The following is a 12,091-nucleotide window of genomic DNA, read 5'->3' as shown; positions in this document are numbered from 1 at the left end:
AGAAAAATTTATATGGAAAGGCAAAGGAACTAAAATAGCTGTGATGACTACCAAATATAAAATAGATAGCTAGTGGGAAGCAGCTGCATAGCACAGGGAGATCAGCTCAGTACTTTGTGACCACGTAGAGGGGTGGGATAGGGAGGGTAGGAGGGAGGCGCAAGAGGGAGGGGATATGGGGATGTGTGTATGCATGTAGCTGATTCACTTTGTTGTGCTGCAGAGGCTAACGCAGCATGGTGAAGCAACTATGCTCCAATAAAGATGTTAAAAATAAAATAAAATAAAATAGCTGTGATGAGAAAACAGCTATTTTGATTTACTGCCTAGGCATTTCCCAGAGTCTGGACATTGCAATAAGGATCTAAACTTAAGATTCCCACCATAAATTCCCACTTTGCTTTTCCTGGGGCATCTTTTAAAATATCCACTTAGAGTTGAGCCCCTGAAAAGTAAGGGACCTCTGCCCCAACCACCATGTAAGTAATAGGTGCTCTCTATCTCCTGCTCGCTTGTGACCTGAGACAGATGACTGCCCTTCCCCTGGCTCACTGTCCACCCCCCTATTTCTGGGATCTGTAAGTATTAGACCTTGTGACTTTACTTCCTTTGTGTGGGTGGATTGGAACTGCACCTTCAATCAAAATGACCCTATGGTTTTCACTTCCCCGAACTGGGAGCTCAGATGTTGAGGGAGCTACCTGCTGACCTCATGTGGGTGGCTTGTGCCCCCTCATTCAGCAGGTCATAATCTGCATATTCTTAAATTTAATACACCAGCTCCAGCTTCTCAACACAACAACAATTTTGAACAAGAAGAATAAAGAGGAATTAGGGACTTCCCTGGTGGTACGGTGGTTAAGACTCCATGCTCCCAGTGCAGGGGGCCTGGGTTCGAGCCCTGGTCAGGGAACTAGATCCCACGTGCATGCCCCAACTAAGAGTTTGCATGCCACAACTAAGGAGCTGGCAAGCCGCAACTAAGGAGCCCACGAACCACAACTAAGGAGCCCGCCTGCCACAACTAAGACCTGGCACAACCAAATAAATACATTTTAAAAAATAAAAGAAGAATAAAGAGGAATTACTCTATCTAATATCAACTTAGAGAGCTAAGTAATTAAGACTGTATTGGTGGGGACTTCCCTGGTGGTCCAGTGCTAAAGAATCCACCTTCCAATGCGGGGGATATTTGTTCAATCCCTGGTTTGGGAACTAAGATCCCACATGCCGTGGGGCAACTAAGCCCACGTGCCACAACTATTGAGCACTCGCGCCTCAACGGGAGAGCCCACATGCCGCAAACTACAAAGCCCACGTGCTCTGGAGCCCATGTGCCCTGGAGCCCCCATGCCACAACTAGAGAGAAGCCCAAGTGCTGCAACTAGAGAAACCTGAGCAGACCACGTGCTGTAACAAAAAGATCCTGCATGCCTCAACAAAGATCCCGTGTGCTGCAACTAAGACCCGACGCAGCCAAAAAAAAGGAAAATAAATAAATATTTTTTTAAAAGAAACTGTATTGGTGGAGGGACAAACACATAAATCAATGGCACAGAATACGGAATCCAGAAATAGACCTCAACAAGAATGCTCAACTGATTTTTTTTTTTTTGTGGTACGTGGGCCTCTCCCATTGCGGAACACAGGCCCCGGACGCGCAGGCCCAGCGGCCATGGCTCACAGGTCCAGCCGCTCCGCGGCATGTGGGATCTTCCCAGACCGGGGCACAAACCTGTGTCCCCTGCATCGGCAGGCGGACTCTCAACCACTGCGCCACCAGGGAAGCCTTGCTCAACTGATTTTCGACAAAGGTACAAAGCAATTAAATGGGGGAGAAACAAACGGTACAACAAATGGTACAACCATTTTGAACAAATGGTACAACCCAGATGTCCCTTCAACAGATGAATGGTTAAACTGTGGTACATCCATACCATGGAATACTAGTGAGCAATAAAAAGGAATGAACTTTTGAATTGACACACTCAACAATTTGGACGAACCTCAAGGGAATTATGTGGTGTGAAAAATGTTAATCCCAAATGGTTACACAGTATATGATTTCATTGATATAACATTAATTTTTTAATTAATTAATTAATTAATTAAAATTTTTGGCTGCAGGGCTTCCCTGCTGGCACAGTGGTTAAGAATCCGCCTGCCAATGCAGGGGTCTCGGGTTCGAGCCCTGGTCCAGGAAGATCCCACATGCCATGGAGCAACTAAGCCTGTGTGCCGCAACTACTGAGCCTGCACTCTAGAGCCTGCAAGCCAAAACTGCTGAGCCCACGCACCACAACTACTGAAGCCCACACGCCTGGAGCCCGTTCTCTGCAACAAGAGAAGCCACCGCAATGAGAAGCCCGCGCACTGCAACGAAGAGTAGCCCTCGCTCACCTCAACTAGAGAAAGCCCATGCACAGCAACAAAGATGCAACACAGCCCAAAATAAATAAATAAATAAATTTATTAAAATAAAAAATTTTTTTGGCCACACTGTGCAGCATGCAGGATCTTACTTCCCTGACCAGGGACTGAACTCGTGTCCCCTGCAGTGGAAGCTCGGATCCTTAACCACTGGAACACCAGGGAAGTCCCCATTTATATAACACTCTTGAAGTGACAAAATTATAGAAACAGAGAACAGATTAGTGGTTGCCAGGAATTAAAGAGGGAGTTAGGACATGAGGGGGAATTAAAGAGGGAGTTAGGACATGAGGGGAAGATGTGGCTATGAAAGGGCAACGTGACAGATCCTTGTGGTGATGAAAATGTTCTGTATTTTGATAGCATCAATGTCAATATCCTGGTTTTGATATTGTACTATTATTTAAGATGTTATCATGGGGGGAAACTGGGTAAAGGGCATACAGGATCTCTCAGTATTATTTTTAACAACTGCATGTGAATCCACAATTATTTCCAAAAAAATGTTTTAACCTAAAAAAAAAGATAAATTTGAATTAGAATTTTAAATTTCTGTACAATAAAGGATACCATAAAGAAAATAAAAAGGACCAACCACAGCCTGGGAGAGAGCTTTTTCAGCGCATATGATAGCTAAAGGATCCCTATCAAAATATATCAAGTGCCCTAAAACAATAAAAATGGGTTGAAGAGATAACAAACAAGTAATTCACAGAAAAGAAAACCTGAAGGCAATATAAACTTACAAAAAGATGTTCAACCTCACTAGTAATCAAGGAAAGAAAATTAAAGCAACATGAAAAACACTTTTGCCCACCAGACTTGCCAGCAGTGTTAAGTGCCACACTTCTCGAGCGGGACACCAAATGATCACGGACTTAGAAGCTGAGGTCCTGCAGGCATCAGTTCCAAGAACCACTTAACTCCCAGTGACCTTTGTGAGGTCCTCTACCAGGAAAGGCAAGGAAGGAAACACCCAGCTTTTCAACACCTGGTGTTCTCCATATCCTGGGTGGAGGTCTTCTCCTCAGATCCTTATAAACTGCCCCCAAATTTAAGGCTTTTCTTCAAGCTCTTTTCTGTTTTGTTTTTTTTTAAATATCTCCCAATTTTTTAATTGTCTGTGCTTTTGTACCCCTTTTATAGTTTATAACTTTATTTTTTAAATATTCTAGGTCTTTTGTTTTATACTATCCTAAATTGTAACTTTAGTGTTTTCTTTACTGTTGCATAGTGCTTTCTATAACTTTTCCTTTCTTATACATATTAACTATTATTTAGTAAATAGCTCAGCTCAACCAACACTCCACAAGACTGTAAATTGTAGAAGGGAAGGGCAGGAACGCACCTGTTGCAATCACTGATGTATGCCAAGCACACACGTAATAAATGAATGGAAAGGATACAGGACATCTTTTTTTTTAAATCTTCTTCTGATGCCCTTACTCTTTTGTGTACTTACTTTTCTACTTATTAGATCCAGTTGATCTTTTGCTTTTCTAATCTGATTCTCCATTTAAAAATTCTCAGCTTATTTGAAAACAGCAACAGTATGAGACACACCCTGTCCTACCAGGAACGTAAGCTCAGTATGCTATCTGTGGACATATGACGACACGGGGTATCTGTTTCATGGGCATGACTAAGTGCTCTGCACTTAGCAAGCAGGCATTGTCCAGGGCACAACTCCAACTGCTGCTATGTGTTGGTTTTCCATGCTCTGGGAAGAAAAGATCTTTTTGAAAACTGGCAAAAAGCAGCCTTGTGTCTTTCTGATACTGGCTTCCTATAAACAATGGTCACATCTCCCTGTGCTAGGAACTTTGTCAGGCTGCATCCAAACACCACTATTAGGACATCCCTCTGGAAGGCTTTCCACATAGTCTCATACTCACACACTTGGTCATCCAGCGATGGAGGCACTACAGAGATCCTCCTCCTCAGTTTTCAGAACCAAGGCCTAAAGAGAGGTAACACTCAACCATGGTCACACAGAGCCTGTGGCCAGAAGATGGTGGGAGGAGAAGGTGCTGAGGAACCAGAGAAAAGACTATATGAGTCACCCAGTCTTCCTGACACAGCCATTCATTTCAACACTGCACATGCACACTCACATTAGACCCTCTGGAATACCTGCAAGTGCTAAGGGTAGCCCAAGAATATGTCTCAGCTGAACTCACCACTGTTTGGCTGATTGACACTGCTGAAGCTCTCCTGCTGAGAAATGGGTAGTGGGAATGGGTAACTCATTCCTCTGTGCCAGTCCCCAGTGCAATGTCCACCACTAAGTCGGAGCTCGGCACTGCTCCAGACCCCAGCAAAATCCAACTCTGTAAAGAGGGACCTTCCCAGAGCCATGGTGAAGCCCCTGGCATTCTGAACACCTCCTCAACAAGCCATGGCATACAATGTGAAAAATGGGCATACTTCCTTTCTCCAACTGTGATACTGGGGACTCTCCAGTGATGGGCAGAAATAAAAAGCCAAGTTTTCAGCAGTGTCTAAAAGGTGGTGCTCTTTGTAAAACAAAATACATAAAATCTGCCCTGGAGGCAGGTGTATTTAAAGTTTACCAGATCAGGGCTTCCCTGGTGGCGCAGTGGTTGAGAAGCCGCCTGCCAATGCAAGGGACTTGGGTTCAAGCCCTGGTCCGGGAAGATCCCACATGCCACAGAGCACCTAAGCCCATGCGCCACAACTACTGAGCCTGCGTTCCAGAGCCCACGAGCCACAACTACTGAAGCCCAAGCCCCTGCAGTCCGTGCTCTGCAACAAGAGAAGCCCACAATGGGAAGCCCGCGCACTGCAACAAAGAGTAGCGCCCGCTTGAAGGAAGACCCAACGCAGCCAAAAATAAACAAATAAAATAAATAAGTTTATAAAAAAATAAATAAAGTTTACCAGATCAATCGGCAGGGACGCAACCAGAGACTCAAAAGCATTATACAGTGGTAGGCGAGGACCCCAGATATCTGAGGAAAGAATCCTTCCAGGCTCCTTCCTGTCACTAATCCCTATCTATATGCAAATGAAGCACGTTTGGGGTTGTGGCGGGGAGAGGAGATCAAGCGCGTGCGAGCACCTTGTGACTCTACCCTGTCCAGACAGACTTAGATCCCTGGGAACTAGAAGATTCCCTCTGGAATTCCAGCCCCAGGAGAGAAGTAGCTCTGTTCCAGCACTGGCTACCTCCCAGAGCTAATGAGTGCCGCATGCATGGAGGAGGCTCAGTCAGTAAAAACTTTCCACTCAAAAAACGTGTGGAGGGCTTCCCTGGTGGCGCACTGGTTGAGAGTCCGCCTGCCGACGCAGGGGACACGGGTTCGTGCCCCGGTCCAGGAAGATCCCACATGCCGAGGAGTGGCTAGGCCCGTGAGCCATGGCCGCTGAGCCTGCGCGTCTGGAGCCTGTGCTCCGCAACGGGAGAGGCCACAACAGTGAGAGGCCCGCGTACCGCAAAAAAAAAAAAAAAAAAAAAAAAACGCGTGGAACAAATGCATACATGACACTAACTCAATTTATAGTAAACTTAACACTTCCTCACGTGCAGAAAAACCTACAGACTGAAACTTTAAAGTATCTTAACTAAAGACTCTGAAAGAATGGCTCCCTACTAGTTTTTATTTTCTAAGAATGAAGGAAAAGTTGTGGGATTCAACCCATTATTAACCATACAAAACGAAGCAGAGGCAGCCCAGCCCACCACTCGCAGGAACCCCTAAATCTCTAATAGCTATATTACCTAAAAATAGTACTTAAACTGTCAAATTGCTACCATTCACGATGTAATTAAAACACTTAAGGAAAATGGGATTTTCCTCTTAAAACAAAACTAAAATAATAAAATTCCATGACCTTGTTTTTATTTATTTTTTTTATTTTTTTTTTCTTTTTGCGGTATGCGGGCCTCTCACTGTTGCGGCCTCTCCCGTTGCGGAGCACAGGCTCCGGACGTGCAGGCCCAGCGGCCACGGCCCACGGGCCCAGCCGCTCCGCGGCATATGGGATCCTCCCAGACCGGGGCACGAACCCGTATCCCCTGCATCAGCAGGCGGACTCTCAACCACTGCGCCACCAGGGAGGCCCCATGACCTTGTTTTTAAATGGTCAAAAGGAATAATCTTAACTGAAACAACCACTTTAGGTTCCATCTAGCAAAAAGGCTTTTGTCCAGGCACTCAGAAGTTAAAAGTAAATGTTAAATGTCAGTCTAATACTAATCTAAAAATTCTAGAGGGTTAACCAGTTTAAAACTGCTCAATCTGACGGCCAACAGGATGTACTCAACACAATGGAAAACAATAGTGTGAAGTCATTGTTTACGTGGGCTTCAAACACCAAAAAGACAGGCAGATTGCTCTGCTTTGAGTTTAAAACAGGACTTTTTCACACCTTGGGGTCAGATGAGGAAGGTGTTGAGCCAAGTCACTGGTGAAGATGCAAGGTGTCACCCTAAAATCGTTCACTGCTCAGGAGGCAGATGAGGTTTCCCTGACACAAAGCAAGTTCCTCTCTGGCCTGTGTCCCGTGGGAGTATCATCAGAGGTGTGGGGCAGCCTGGCGAAGACACCATCAGGGAGCTTGGGAACCCACCAAGAGTCCAGGGCCACATACACAGCAAGAGATTTAAAAATAAAAATATGTGGAAGAAAAAAATTACCACCTGTGAGAAACAAGCACTACTCAACAGTCTATCAAACACAAAAGCTATTTGAATGCTTTTCTCACTTGGAAAACTCTTGGAAACTATCAGTTATCACAGATACGAAAAGCAGAGGTCCCAGAAGAACAGTGATTTCTGCTGATGGTGGTTTGGTTTTCTCAACAAAGGCAGAAAGGAAGTAAAGGCTTTCTACCTGGGTACAAACTCACTCAGGTGCAAACACATCCTAGAGGAAGGGAAGAAAGACAAGGTTCAGAAGCCAGGGCTGAAAGGCCATTCTCCACTGGACTGTGGTTTTTAGCCTGAGTAGATTTTTAACATCTTATGTGATAAAGCTCACTGAAAAACAGTTCCTTCTACACTCCACTGAACTCCATATGCTGCTGTTAAACATTACTTAGTACTCAACTGCACACTTAAAACAGTTAAGATGGTTACGTTTTATGTTGTTTTGTTTACCACAATTATTTAAAAATGTAATGGTTAAGGAGGCATATTTTACGTTATGTATATTTTACTACAATTATAAATATTTTTTTAAAACCCACATTACTCAAGTGTCACACCAATTAGACTTTGGAAAAAACTTATAAGGCTTAGGTCCAGTCTTCTAATCATCGATGCCCAGGTAGGGCACTGAGGCTGGAAAAGGATAAACTGAGCCCAAAGACAAGGACCAGGCCTAACTGTCCATTTGGCTGCAGCAGCTGGACTTGGAGGTGGGGTGGAAGTAGGGGAGTAAGTGTGAGAGGTGGGTGGCCAGACTCAGCAGAATACAAGTAGGAATGAGTTACTACATTTGCATACCCTTGTGGCATCCAAGAACCCAATTAAAGTAAATTACAATTATCTCAAGAGAGCCCAACAATAGTTAACACTTCAGTATATATTTACTGACTACCTACCCTGTACTAGGTGTGAAGCTTCATTTGTTATGCATGTAGTCTTCCCAAATTTCATACAAAAATAGTCAATTAAGATTTACATACATTAGTAAATCATAAAACACAAGAGGTAATAAACTAAATACTTATATAAGTGTTCTCCAAGTAGGTGCTTACTACAAAATAAAAGTTGCATTCTGACTCCCCAAACTTCCTCTGGCTATCCAACCCCTTCCTCATCTCAGTACAAAGGTAGAGTTGGGACTACACTGTGAGGGCAGAATGGTCAATTATCTGTCGGGTCAAGGCTGAACGCCAAGGGTTGCCCAGAGAGGAAAGGAAAGAGAAGAGGTCCACTGCAGAGGTCTGACGCCACATATGCTCTGCTGCCCTCTTCCCCAACTGATGCCTAGCACCAAGCAGGCACTCAGATATCAGGGAATAGCAACAGGGTTTCCCCTAAATCCCCAAAATGATTCACCAAGCACAAAGCAAATAATCATCTGATTTCACACTTTGAAGTTAAAAGCTGAGCTTTCTGATATTTTTTCCATTATACTACAAAAGACTAAAACTAAGTACCACAGCTCAAAACTAATATGCTAATCTGCCTTGAATGAATTAAGGTTAGAAAAAGATTGTTGACTGCTGCCCTTCCTGACCTAACTGGCTAATCAGACTCCAGAACAGAGGAATGAGATGAAATACTGGGGTGGCCACAGCCACTCCCAGCTCCCTACTCAGGTGCCCCATTACTGCAGCCCTTGATCCTGCCAGCAACCTCACAATACAGGCCTCAGGAGCCAGACAGGGGTATCCTGGCCCATGGTGACTGGGAGCTCTTGCACTTTCACTGTAAGGTGCCACTGTTCTGAGTGTTTATCTAGGCAAATACTAGCCTTCAGTGTTTAAAGCTGTGAGCTGCTTTTGGCCACATTCTTTTTTTGGGCCACATTCTTAAGGCTCGACCATCAAGAACATTTCAACCATGCCAGAAATTGCCAGATCAACAAACCTTGTTTATAGAAGGACAAGACACAACTAGCACCCACTCCCTTTGCTCAGACTTTCTTGCTAGCAGAATTCCTTCCCTCCCACATATGGCTCTGATTTGCCCTTCTACCTACCTCAGCCTTGCTACAGCTGCAAAATCTAAATAATCGTAAACTTCTCTGGTAGGTTTTAGGGTTGTGTTTCCAAAGGCTGGAGCAAAAGTGCCAAAAGATGGCCTTTGCAGACTCTTGGAACCCCTGCTCTGCAAAGCCACAGCCACTCTGTGACCAGGCAGTGAAGCAGTGAACAAGGCCAATGCTGAGCAGAAGAAGGTCATGCCATGCGTGACCTCAGAATCAGGCCTAGAGTGGCACCTGAAAGTACCAGCTCCCAGTGAACTGGTGAAGGCAAAGCTCCTGGGCCAATCCCAGCAACTTCTGCATTGCTGGCCTTCCCCCCGTAGAGGATATGGGGCTGCTCTTCAAGGATCACAGCACTGATTCAGAGAAATACAATATATCCAGTTCAGGTACCTCTACACCAAGTAAGATGAAGGAAATGTATTACTCCCAAGTGCTTTCCCCCTCCTCAAAGCTCCAGGAGATCCCCAGTCACTGTCTGCCACAACAGATTTACACCCAGGTATAACACAACTGAAGAAATCCTTGAAGATGCCCTTGTCCTCACCTCCCACTGCTTCTACCTCCTCTTCCTGCAGGCTTTGATCACTCCCTTAGCACAAAGGAAAAAGTGTGTTTCCACTCAGTAGTAATTATTTGGAAATTAGTTCCTGACTTTTAGAACCCAAGGATTAAAAATTAAAAGCAAATACAGATAAGGGAAGGAGAAATGCAGAGGATCGTCTGTCTTATCAAATGGGTACAGCTACAATTTACATACTCCCAAGTACTGGGGAGAAAGTAGCAGCTACCAAGTACTTTTCAGTAGTGGCCAGCATCTCCTGATGCACAAAGGTATTGTTTTCTTCTTCCTAACAGAGCCAAGCTCATCTGAATTTCCAAGCTGGGCCACTGTCAGGCACAAATAGACTCCCATAGCCCAAATGAACAAAGATTCCCACCAGCCCACAGCTTAATTCTTCAGATACTCTATCTTCTTTTCACAGGAATCTTCAACTGGCTTCTAATGCGAGCACAGAGGCACCCTGCGCTTCCCAGGCTCTATGTAAATCATTTGTGCTGGGAGCTAACTACTTAAAAGACCTCTCTTGTAAATGACAAGTTTATGTTATGTCTTCTCACTGTATACCAATCCAATGAATCATGTTAAGTTCTGTGGTCTTAAGAACAGATCTAATCAAGAGTCAGGAACCTCTGCATTTATCTCACACAGAGATAAAGATGACACTGTGAGGGATTCATGGCAACAGTCCTCCTAACAGGCTGGCCCCTCACAGAACCATAGGGATAGCGCTGTTTACCTCTCAGAGCTTTCTTGGTCAGTAAAGGGACAGGAAGGCAGAAAGGTCACAGGCAAAAGAGAAAGTGTGAGTAAACTAGATGGAGCTCTGATTCTATCTTCTCAGACCAAGCTGCCCTGTAAAGCCTGACTGATAAAACAGGATTTGGTCTCTGTCCCTACATTTGTCCCTACACAGATTTCTGTATGGGGGAGTGGCAGACGCAGAGACAACACAGTCAGGGCAACAACCAACAGGGACTGGAGAGAGTGCCCTCCACACTCTTGCCAAGCTGTTCATCCTAAGGCAGCAAGACATGCTAGGCTGGAGATATTTCTTACTGGATTAAGGAAATGGCCACAAAAACAGCAGTCAGATCCTTTTCAGGATTTCGCTGACTATTACTACCCAAGTAGATGTCTCACCCATCAACCTGACTCAGAACTGGAGGGGGAGCAAATGGAGACATGAGCTCCTCGCAGATGCTTCTCATCCCAAGGGAGAGAGCAGCCCTCCAGTCCTTTGCCAGCCTTAGATCATTACCTGCTATATTCAGCAAATGATTAGAAGAAAAACCAGAATTCTCTGTGACAAAGAACTAAAAATAAGTAAATTACCAGTAGCATTTATCTAGAGAGCTGGAGTTTTTTGTTTTGTTTTCAAGTCAAGCTCTCTTTATAAACTCATAATCTACAGATGCCCCAAAAAGTCACTCCAGCTCTCCACTTGCAGAAAGGCTAAGAAGCAGGAAGTCACCCAGCAGGCTCTTGACACCAGAGTTTCCACCTCTCGTACCCCAAGCATTAGTGCAGCTGCAAACTTGAGCAGCAGTTTCTGAGAGAGTCCACCCTGTAAACAACTGCAGTTAGTTCAAAGAAGACTAATTTAAAGCTTGCATATGTTTTTTGGATTACGTGCAATGCATCCAGGGATCTCAGCTATCTTTTGCTTTTACAGACTAACTATTAAGTACTTGAATTTGACACTGACCACGGAGCAAGAAAGTGACAAGGCCTCAACCTCAACAGGAATCTAAGCTTCAGTGAGCACCTCAAACAGGACCGGTGTGCACCTGTCTGGTACTGGTTACTTCTTTGTAGCTCATATCCTGCTGGATGACCCACAGCAACGAGTGTAGCACCTAGGCACCAAGGCCTGTACATGGTTAGTGCACAGCACTTATTATGGGCCATGACACAACAGGCTTTAAAGGAATCATGTCCAAAACATTCTCTCTTTTTTAAAAAAATATTTATTTATTTATTTGGCTGTGCTGGGTCTTAGTTGTGGCACATGGGATCTTCACTGCAGCATTCAGGACCTTTAGTTGTGGCACGCTGGCTCTTTCAGTTGCAGCATGCAGGCTCTTAGTTGCACCATGTAGGATCTAGTTCCCTGACCAGGGATAGAACCACAGGCCCCTGCATTGGGAGTGCAGAGTCTTAACCATTGGACCACCAGGGAAGTCCCACGTCCAAATCATTCTCAAGGAGAATGAACATGTTCTAACTTTATCTACACCTTAATAGGAAAGCAGTGGTCCTGCCCAACAGAACTTCAGGTGTGGCTGTCCTCTGGGGCTGGAACAGGAAAGAGGTCAGTGACTATCAGAGGTCACAGCACTCGAGAGAGCAGAGCAACACCGGCTGCAATGGACCAACAGCAATTTTTTGGCCGACAGGATTTTTAAAAAATAATTTT

The 12,091-nt window shown here is 44.7% G+C and overlaps 1 protein-coding gene across 4 annotated transcripts in view; it reads right to left on the bottom strand.

The window, feature by feature from the left end:
• Positions 1-12,091, bottom strand: part of DAG1 (dystroglycan 1) — a 64,421-nt gene that overhangs the window by 26,035 nt on the left and 26,295 nt on the right. The window contains exon 1 of one of the 4 annotated variants that reach the window (XM_060109666.1): positions 4,326-4,439. The exons of the other annotated variants lie outside the window; for them this stretch is intronic. The gene's annotated coding sequence lies outside the window, so the exon portion shown is untranslated. Of the gene's footprint in view, positions 1-4,325; positions 4,440-12,091 lie in introns of those variants that run through there. 4 annotated transcript variants of the gene reach the window in all.

Source organism: Mesoplodon densirostris, chromosome 10, assembly GCF_025265405.1.
Source record: "Mesoplodon densirostris isolate mMesDen1 chromosome 10, mMesDen1 primary haplotype, whole genome shotgun sequence".
NCBI classification, from domain to species: domain Eukaryota; kingdom Metazoa; phylum Chordata; class Mammalia; order Artiodactyla; family Ziphiidae; genus Mesoplodon; species Mesoplodon densirostris.
Note: the sequence above shows the minus strand (reverse complement) of the source record. Positions and strands in the feature narration are given on the sequence as shown.